Raw genomic sequence first — 10,576 nt, forward strand, 5'->3', positions numbered from 1 at the left:
TGAAGCTTTTTCAATGTTGTGTGTGTGTGTGTGTGTGTCTGTGTGTGTGTGTGAGATTTCCTGTTAGCTTTTATGTGGACACTCTATATAACGTTTGTTTTCAGAAAACATATGGTGAGATATTTCATAGCTTAAGCACTTGGGATGAGAAGTCTCTATTCCTCTCGAAGACCATCAGCTCTACCTCTTAGGTGTCTGACAGAGGGGGTTAGCTCACATATCTACTGAATAATCCTACTGAGCTCATTATTTTTTAGTATGCATTACTAAAGATAATTAAACCTAATAAAGTATCTTACAATTGACACATGAAAGAACTTTCCATTACTCACAAAAGGAAGTGCTGTCTTCTCACAGAGTAGTAAACATAAAATAATGACTACAAGCACTGAGCACAGCTCTTGTTGAGATTTCAAAATTCATTTAGATAATCCTTTCAATCTCCTAGGTTCTCAATTGCTTTAACTCATCTCCTTCCATCACTTTGCCTCTACGCTCCCCCTATCTTCACATCCTAAAACTTACACTCACAAGATAATATATACTTAGCACTATTCTACTATACTTAGTATAATATACTTAGTACTATTATATACTATTATCCTCTAATACTTCCAATTTCAATCAACCCACTCTTATCTAAATCTCCCAAATTTCTAGTTCCTACCTCGAGAACTCCATTGCATCGTCAACCACACTGCAATCTACAATTGATGATACCATTTTCCACTGTCTCAACCTTCTTTATTTTCTCACTTCACTCCTTAACCCAGATTACTTTCCATATCCCTCTTTTATAATCATTCTCCTAAATGTATGAATATCTCATCACTGACTGTTTTATTCACCTAGAGAAATCTCACCTTTAGTTAAACAGAATTCTGTACTTATTCAGTGATAGCACCTCTGCTGAATTGAACTGGAAAATAACACAAAACCACATTGACTGATACCACTTAAATAAACCACAGATTGCCTAAGAGTATGTTTACTTTTGTACATTCCTAGCTATTCATTTTAAATCTCTTTTTCCTTCCTTAATCCTTTGTGATTTCTTCCCTTTTTATGAGCTTGCTTCCTATTTCACTGAGAAAATATCACAAAAATTTGACATGCTCCTCCTATCTACTGAACTACAAACATCGGGACCTCCATAATCTGACATACATCCTACTGTTACTAATTAGCTGTTTGTGTGCCTATCTTTAAAACCAAGCCTTCTATTTTTTTACCAGGTCTATGTCTTCATCAATATCCCTCTGTTTCCTGCATTATGCTTTTTCTGTCTACTGAATCAGTCCCATTAGCATAGAAACCTGCTATATCATCGATCTTAAAATAAACAGCTTTTTGATACTATATTACCCTCCATTAACAACCCATTTCTCACATCCCCTTGAAAGCAAGACTCCTTAAGTGTTGTATTCAATACTCACTATATTAAATTCCTCTCCAACATTCTCTTGAATACCTCCTCTTACTCCTGACATCCACCAAGTTGGTCAACGTCAATGTCCCAAAGGTTGCTCTACCCAGTGCTTAATCCAAAAACTCATCTTTCCTAACTCATCAACACAGCTAAAATATTTGATCACTCCTTCCTATTTGAGATACTTTCTTCACTTAGCTTCTAGCTATTCTTCCTTAGTCTTCTTTAATAGTTCTTGAACTATTTGATATCTCACCATTGGGATGCTCCAGGGTTTATTTCTCCATGCCTCTAATTCCTGTCTCTAATGTTCTTACTCTCCCTGCCTCACGATGCTGTAAAAGGTAAGAAGCTATGATCCACAACAGCATTTTTACACAAGAGTTTAGTCTTTTTGGGCAGTGCCTCTAAGGTAAAGGTGTAATCACAGACCCAGGAATGTACCTATAGGAATGAATCGAATAAAAAAAAGAATGTTTTCCTACGTATATACAGCTGGAACTAATTTCACTAAAGGAAAAGAATAATTTTATGTGGGAAATATTTTCACCTTTGAGTGATGTTCTGACAGATGAAAGATCTGGGAGAACAAAAATGGTAGACTGTATTACGGCAAGGATACAAATTTCTAAATTGGGATAAATCCCCCACTTCCAAAAAACTAAAACCCAATAAAACTCAAAGCCAGACAAATAAAAAATAATTACAAAAAGCAAGATTACAATTTAAAAAATGTGAAACTGCATTCATATCCAGGCAAGAACTTTTAAAAGGCAGTTTTTGTAATCATAAATAAAATATATTATAAAATTGCCTTAAAAAGAATTTGATGTAATCATCTAGTTACGTTCTCCTACATGTGTTAAACCAGGTAAAGAAAAAATACAAACATCATTCCATTGGAAAGAAAACAATTTATTGTATTTGAGGAAAGTCATTAAAATACATGTAATATATTTCCAATTCACTGATTTAAAGGCATACAGATTTAATTTTTAAATACACTTTCAAAGCTGTTACGCACAGTTCCATAGTCCGGGTGGTCAATTTCTTCTTCTCAAAGTTGGAAAGCACTTGAAGGACACGGGATTCAAAAGAAACCTAAAACATCATAAAAGCCAATTAGAAATAATAAGTATAACACAGCTCTTTAGTTTAAAAATAACTGAGAGCTGAACCATTTATATTTAGAAAATTAGTGAACCATGTCAGTATAACAAAATTTATCTAAATAAATGACTTATAAAGAAACTGATTTATAATATATACAAACTCATTTTAACTATGCCTGTAGAAAAATAATTGCATTTTCAATATCTATAGGTTTTGTACTTTTAAGGTGATAATAACCGAATTTTGAATTTGTTTTCATAGAACTAAGAATAGTAGCAGATTTTTCAGCAAAGAAACACAGAGGCTCCAACCCTTTATTTTCCTAGTTATTAATATAAGGTTAGATGGCTAGGTTGATACTAGGTACCTAACATTTTACTCTAACAAACCAGTATCCAAACTGCTCAGTCCTTAGAATAACTAAAGACACCTTTTCAAATCCGAGTCTTATACTCCATTCCCAGAGATTCACATGTATTAGTTCTAGGATAGAGTATAGGAATCTTTATGCATAAAAACTCTTCCTTGGTGGTTCCCGACCTTGGTTGCACATTAAAATCAGTTTGAGAGGTTTATTCCAACTTCTGTGCTACACTCTCAACACATTAAATCAAAATTCTGAATAAGGGAACCAGGCATCAACATATTTCTTAAGGATTTTTTGAGGAGGGAGAGGTTCTCATTCTGTCACCCAGGCTGGAACGCAGTGGTGTGATCACGGCTCACTGCAATCTAAACCTCGGGGGCTCAAGTAATCCTCTTGCCTTAGTCTCCCAAGTAGCTGAGACCAGAGGTGCAAGCTATTTATTACTAGCTATTTATCCAAAGGAAAATAAATGAGTATATCAAAGAGTTAACCACACTCTCATATTTATTGCACTATTCACAATAGCAAAGATATGAAATCAACCTGTGTCCATCAATGGATGAATGAATAAAAGCAACGTGGTATATATACAAGCAGTGGAAGAGTTTTTGTCCATAAAAAAGAATGAAATTTTATCATTTACAGCAAGATGGTTGGAACTGGAAGTCATTGTGTTAGGTGAAATAAGCCAGGCACAGAAAGACAAGTATCACATGTTCTTATTCTAAGAATAGAACGTGAAAGCTAAAAAATTGATCTCATGGAGGTAGAGAATAGAATAATACATAGATACCAGAGGCTGGAAAGAGTTTCTGTGGGTGGGAGGAATAAAGAAAAGTTTGTTAATGGGTCCAAACATACAGTTACTTGGAAGACATAAGTTCTAATATTTCATAGCAGAGTAAGTTGACTACATATAAAGAGCAATGTATTGTATTTTCCAAAATAGCTAAAGGACTTGAAACTTTCTTAACATATGGAAATAATACTTGAGGTTATGGACACCCCGGATACTTTGAATTTATCATTGTAAAGTCCAGGCAGGTAACAAAATATTACATATACACTATGTGTAGGTACAAATAAATTAATGAAAAAATAATCCTCTTCTACAATAAAATTTTATTATTGTTAATCTGACTAATTGAGAATTCATGATGATTTAGAGATTATTTGGCAAAATGTTGCCTGTGCAAAGCAAGCTTTTCTTCCTACATTGTGCAAATTATTAAAGTAATATAAATATCTATATAACTTCAAAAAGTGATTTTTAATATATTGTTCTACAGCACTCAAGCTTTTAATGTCACTGCTATTATGTTTTACAATAATAAGTAATAATTTAGCACTTCCTGTAAATTAAGGTATCTATTAGCCTGTTTATTTTTTTCAACAAACTTACAGACTGGATGTTTAGGTCCCAAAAATTTAAATAACTTGTCTCGCATTACTTATCAAATATATTGTATTTCTGAGATCTGACTCCAGACTCTATCTGTGGTTTTAGACTAGTACTCCAATGCTAATCTCATTTTAATCCACTGCAGGAGAACTATTTACTCTCTCTCTGGAAACTTTTAGCACAGCTTTTTATATGATTTTCTGAAATATAACATAAAATTTCTATCAACAGTTTATTTTTTATCTATGCATATTCTTAAGCTCATAATTTTCATTATCCTATTTTCCCTAAAATTTATTCAAACTCATTTTAATTAGATTTTTAGTTTTATGGTGGTATAATTCACAAGTTAAAATTATATATATTCAATGTGTACAACATGAGGTTTTGAGTTTTTTTTAATTAGCCCTAGTTGAGAAAGGCAAATGCTTACTGGTACATACTAAAAAGTATTCAGGACAATGATGCTTAATATAAACTTGCTAACTAATAATCAATAGACTACTCAAATGCTTTTTTGTTAAACAAATCTACAATTCTAGGTAGCATATTTTTACTGGTTTCCTTTACACTGCAGTATTTTTTCAACTAATATATATCTTACAAATAGTAAAATACATAAATCTTAAGCATATAGCATTATAATTTTTATAAGTGTATATATGCCCATCATCACTCAAATCAAGCAAGATATGGAGTATTTCCAGCTCCCACAACCACTCTCTTGCACTTTCTCAACCAGTTACTCACCAAAGGTCATCATTATCATGAACTCTATCACGATGGATTTCCCTGCTCCTCAATTTCATATAAATGGAAAGTTTCTATATGTATTCTTTTCAGTCTGACTTCTTTCACTCAGTTGAAGTTTGTGAGAATCATCTACATTTTGTGTAGCAGCAGATCATTGTTTCATTGCTGTGCCGTATTCCACTGTGGGAAGCAAAAGTAATTTATTTATTCATTCTACTGTGAATTGACATTTGTGTTGTTTTTAGTTTAGAAGTTATGACACATCAGTGATTTTATTTGATAAGAACCCTAGGAGTTGCTGAGTTATATAGAATTGATTGCCTTACATACATTGTTTAAGTTGTGCCTACTCTTGTATATATTTAATCCTTGATCTCTTTGTCTCTCTACTGTTTGGAACAAACCTGGAGCTCCGTATAGGAAACTGATATCTTCTTTTTCTTTTCTCAACTTCTATTTTAGGTTCAGGAGGTACATGTGCAGGTTTGTTACGTGGGTAATTGCATGTTGCTGGGGTTTGGTGTACAAATGATTTCATCACCCAGCTAGTGAGCGTAGTCCCCAGCAGGTAGTGTTTTTACCTCACTCTCCTCTCACCCTGCACCCATCAAGTATATTTTAAAATGATTTTCACAATCAAGCTAATTAACATATTCATGTCTTCACATAGTTATCATATGTTGGGAAAGGATAATACTTAAGATCTACACTCCATGAACTTAAAGCATACATTATTATTATCTATTGTTACCATGTTGTACATTAGATCTCTCTAACTTATTCATCTTATAATGGCAAGTTTGCATGGTTGTACCTGTAGTATTTTTCTTTCTCTGCCTGGCTTATTTCACTTAGCATAATATCCTCTAGGGTCATTCATTTTGTTACAAAGGGCCAAATTTCATTCTTTTTAATACTGAATGATATTCCATTGTAGATAGATAGATAGATAGATAGATAGATGGATAGATAGATAGATGATAGATATCACAATTCACATACCTACTCATCTATCAACACTTAGGTTGTTTCCATATTTTGGTTTTTGGGAATAATGCTGCAATGAACACAGGAATGCAGATATCTCTTCAAGATAGTGATTTTATTTCTTTTGTATGTGAAAGGATAATTATATAAAACGGCATCAAGATCTCGGCTCACTGGAACCTCTGCTTCCCAGGTTCAAACAATTCTCCATGCCGCAGCCTCCCAAGTAGCTGGGATTACAGGTGCCCACCACCACACCTGGCTAATTTTTATGGTTTTTAGTAGAGACAGGGATTCGCCATGTTGGCAACTCTGGTCTTGAACTCCTGACCTCATGTAATCTGCCTGCCTCAGCTTCTCAAAGTGCTGGAATTACAGGTGTGAGCCAACACACACACAGGTATATAAATTTATACCTAAAAGTATAATTGCTGTATCATATGGTAAGTCTTTAATTATTTGAGGATCCTCCATGCTGTATTCCATAATGGTTGTACCAATTTACATTCCCACCAAAACTCTATAAGCATTCTTGTTTTGATACATCCTTGTCAACACTATTTATCTTTTGGCTTTTTATATTGGCCATTTTAAAAGATGTAATGTGACATCTCATTTTCATTTCAGTTTATATTTCCCACTTGTTTAGTGATTTTGTGCACCTCTTTATTTATGTGTTGGTCATGTGCAAGTCTACCTTGGAAAAAAGGTCTGTTCAGGTCTCTTGCTCATGTTCTAATCAGGTTTTTTTTCTGATTATTAGTTTCTTATATGTTTCAGATATTAATCCATTATCAGATATATTGTTTTCAAGTATTTTCTACCATTCCATGGGTGACCTTTTTAATTAATTAATTAATTAATTAATTTTTTTAACTGTGCAGCAACCTTTTAGTTTGGTGTAGTTCCATGTGTTTATTTTTGTTTGTCTTGTCTATATTTTGAGATTCATAGCCAAAAAATCATGCCAAGGTCAATCTTAAGGAGGATTTCCCCTGGTTTCTTCTAGGGATTATTTGGTTTCAGATGTTAAGTTTAAATTCCTTTTCAATGTTCAATTTATTCCTGTGCATATTATAACTGTCAAATTTCATTATTTTGCATGTGGGCCTGCAGTTTTTCTAAACGCTATTTATTGAAGAGACTATCCTGTCTCCATTAGGTATTTTGGGCATGTTATTGAAGATTCTTTGACTGTATTGGTGTAGGTTTATTTCTAGGCTTTCTATTCTGTTCCATTCTTCTATGTCACTGTTTTCATGTCAGTATATATAACATTTGCTGTAGTTTTGTAATATAACTTGAAAGTGAGAAGTGTGGTACCTCCTGTTTGTTCTTCTTGCACAAGATCACTTTAGGTACTTATAGTCTTTTGTAATTTCATACAAATTTTAGTATTTATTTCTGTTTCTGTGAAAAATGCCACTGGACATTTGATAGGGTTACATTTATCTGTAGATTGTTTTGTCCAATAGCATTTTGACAGTATTGATTTCTCCCATTGATGAACACAGAAAGTCTTTCAATTTCTATTATTTTTCTACTCTCTATTTCTTTATTTTGCTTTGATATTTCTTTGCTTTCTTCTATTAGCTTTGGGCTTAGTTTTTGCTCTTCTTTTTATCTAGTTCCTTGAGGTTTAATGATAGATTATTTGAGATCTTTTTTCTTTAATGTAGGTGTTTGTCATACAAATTTTCTTCTTAGCATGGTCTTACTGCATGCCACAAGTTTTGGAGTATTGTGTTTTCATTTTTGTATCAAGATTTTTTTACTTTCCTTTTCATTTCCTTTTTAAACCACTTTTTGTTAAGGATTGCATTATGTTCACTTATTTTTGAATTTTCCAGTTTTCCTCCTGTTACTGATTTCTAGTTGTATACCATTGTGGTTAAAAAAGATACTTGATACAACTTCAATCTTCTTAAATGTATTAAGACACTTTGTGACTTCAAGTATGCTCTATTTTGGAGGATGTTTCTTGTTAGCTTGAGAAGAACACCTGTTCTCCAGCTGTAGATGAAATTTGAACATACATCTGTTAGGTCCATTTGGTCTAAAGTGCAGATCAAGTCTAATGTTTTTTTTTCTTACAGATTGTCTATCTAAATGATCTATCCACTGTTGTAATTGGAGTATTGATAATTGCAACAGTATCAATAAGGTTACCTATATCCCTAATATTATTGATTGCTGTGTATCTGTCCCTCCAGATATTAATGTTTGCCTTCTATTTTCAGGTGCTTCAATGTTAAGTGCATATTTATTTATAATTGTTTCATCCCTTTAATCAACTCACCCCTTTTTCATTATTTAATGACCATCTTTATCACTTGTTACAGTTGTATCTTAAAGTATATTTTGCCTGATATAAGGATAGCTATCCATGCTGTTTTCTGGTTTTAATTTGCATGGAATATCAAATTTTCTCATCCCCTACATTCACTCCATATGTGTCCTTGAAGCTGAAGTGAGTCTCTTGTAGGCAGCATATTGATGGGTCTTCTTTTGTAATCCATTCAGCCATTCTGGGTTTTGAATGTAGAATAGAATGAATTTATCTTCAAGGTAATTATTGATAGGTAAGAATATACAATTGCCATTTTGTTCATTTTTTTTGGTTTTTAATATATTATTAGTTTCTTTATTTCTCCCTTGCTGTCTTTCTTTGAGATTTCATGATTTTCTGTACTGACATGGTTTGATTTCTCTTTATCTTTTGGGTATCTACCATAGGTTTTGTCTTTTTGATTAGCATGAAGCTTATATATACTATCTTGTAATTGGAGCAAACTCTTTTAAACTGATAACTTTGATCATATTCAAAACCCTATACTTTTACTCAGCCCACCATATTTTATATATTTGATGTCACATTATATATTTTTAATATTCTGTATCTATTAACAAATTATTGTAGCTATAATTATTATTACTTTGGTATTTTAAACTTCATACTAGCAATAAAAGAGATTTACACACCACTATTATACTATTAGCGTGTTCTGCATTTTTTATATATTTACCTTAATCAATGAGTTTCATACTTTTCTGTGCTTTCATGTTGCTCTTTAGCAAACGTTTGCTGCAAATTCAGAAATTCTTTAAAATAATTATTTTGAATTCTTTTTCATGTGATTTATAGATTTTTCTATTTTTGTGCAGTTTTTCCTGTCAAATAATTGTTTTAAAGGAAAGTAATCAGTCACAAGAGAACAAATAGGCAATTCAACTAAAACTTGAAAAAAACAAAGCACAAACCAAATGAGAAGTTCAACAGAGAGATGGAAAAAATGGAACCCAAACAAAAATTCTGGAGCTAAAGAATAAAATAAATGAAATAAAGAATGTAAAATGAGAATCGACAGCAAAATTGATCAAGAAGAAAGGATCTGTGAATTTGTTTCAGCCAGGAATAACCTGCAAAGGGTATTTCAGAGATAAGATCCCTTCATCCTAGAAAAATATCAGTAGTCTCTTTCACCAAAATTTCAGCTGACAAAGAGACTAAACCAGTTCATCTTCCTTCTAGTCTTATGCCTGGGCCATTTGCCAGTGAAGAGAGTGAATAGATTGCAGGGCAACTGCTTTAATTACATCATCACAGTGCTGAATGAAGCTCGTTCAAAAATTGCCAAGCTGATCATCAAACATATTCTTTGCTATTGCTTACAACAGTTCCTGACTTCTAAAGTTAGATTTGTGTATAGCCTCAAAGCCCAGCATAACCCAGTACCTCACTGTTCAAACTAATAAATATTTTGTTAGGTCTATAAGGCTAAAGATCTAAAAATTTCTAAGAATTTTGTGCCATAGACAAAATCTGCTGGTTATTTTCTTTATGTATCAGTCCAGATTTCACTGTATTAGTATTTCTACATGCTTTTTTTTTTTTTTTTTTTTTTTGGAGACAGAGTGTCACTCTATCTCCCAGGCTGTAGTGCAGTGGTGTGATCTCGGCTCACTGCAAACTCCACCTCCCAGGATGAGGCCATTATCCTGCCTCAGCCTCCTGAGTAGTGGGACTACAGGCACCTGCCACTGTGCCTGGCTAATTTCTTTTTTTGTATATTTAGTAGAGATGGGGTTTCACCATGTTAGCCAGGATGGTCCTGATCTCCTGAACTCTTGATCCGCCTGCCTCAGCCCCCAAAAGTGCTGGGATTACAGGTGTGAGCCATCACACCCGGCCTCTATACTGGTTCTTATAATTTATTTGGGCTGGAAATCTCATAGCTTTAACATAGACGAAGGGGTTATTTTCCTACAGATTTTGATATTTTTGTTACATTCTGTTTTTATTAAAGGGGAGTTGGAGTGGAAAGACTTTTGTTGTGCATCTTCAAATATAAAAAATGAAACATTTCAAAAGACCTACCAAGCCATAACTGAAATTTCTGTGGTTCGAAGAAGTCTACCAAACAAAGTTTACTTCAGTTATATATGTGTGATTTTTTTTTTGAATTAGCTAAAAGTTTTGTAAGACTCTATATTAACTTTCGAGAGATGCAAAAAGCTTTTGAAA

The sequence above is a fragment of the Pan paniscus genome, chromosome 1 (genome assembly GCF_029289425.2).
Source record: "Pan paniscus chromosome 1, NHGRI_mPanPan1-v2.0_pri, whole genome shotgun sequence".
Taxonomy (NCBI): Eukaryota; Metazoa; Chordata; class Mammalia; order Primates; family Hominidae; genus Pan; species Pan paniscus.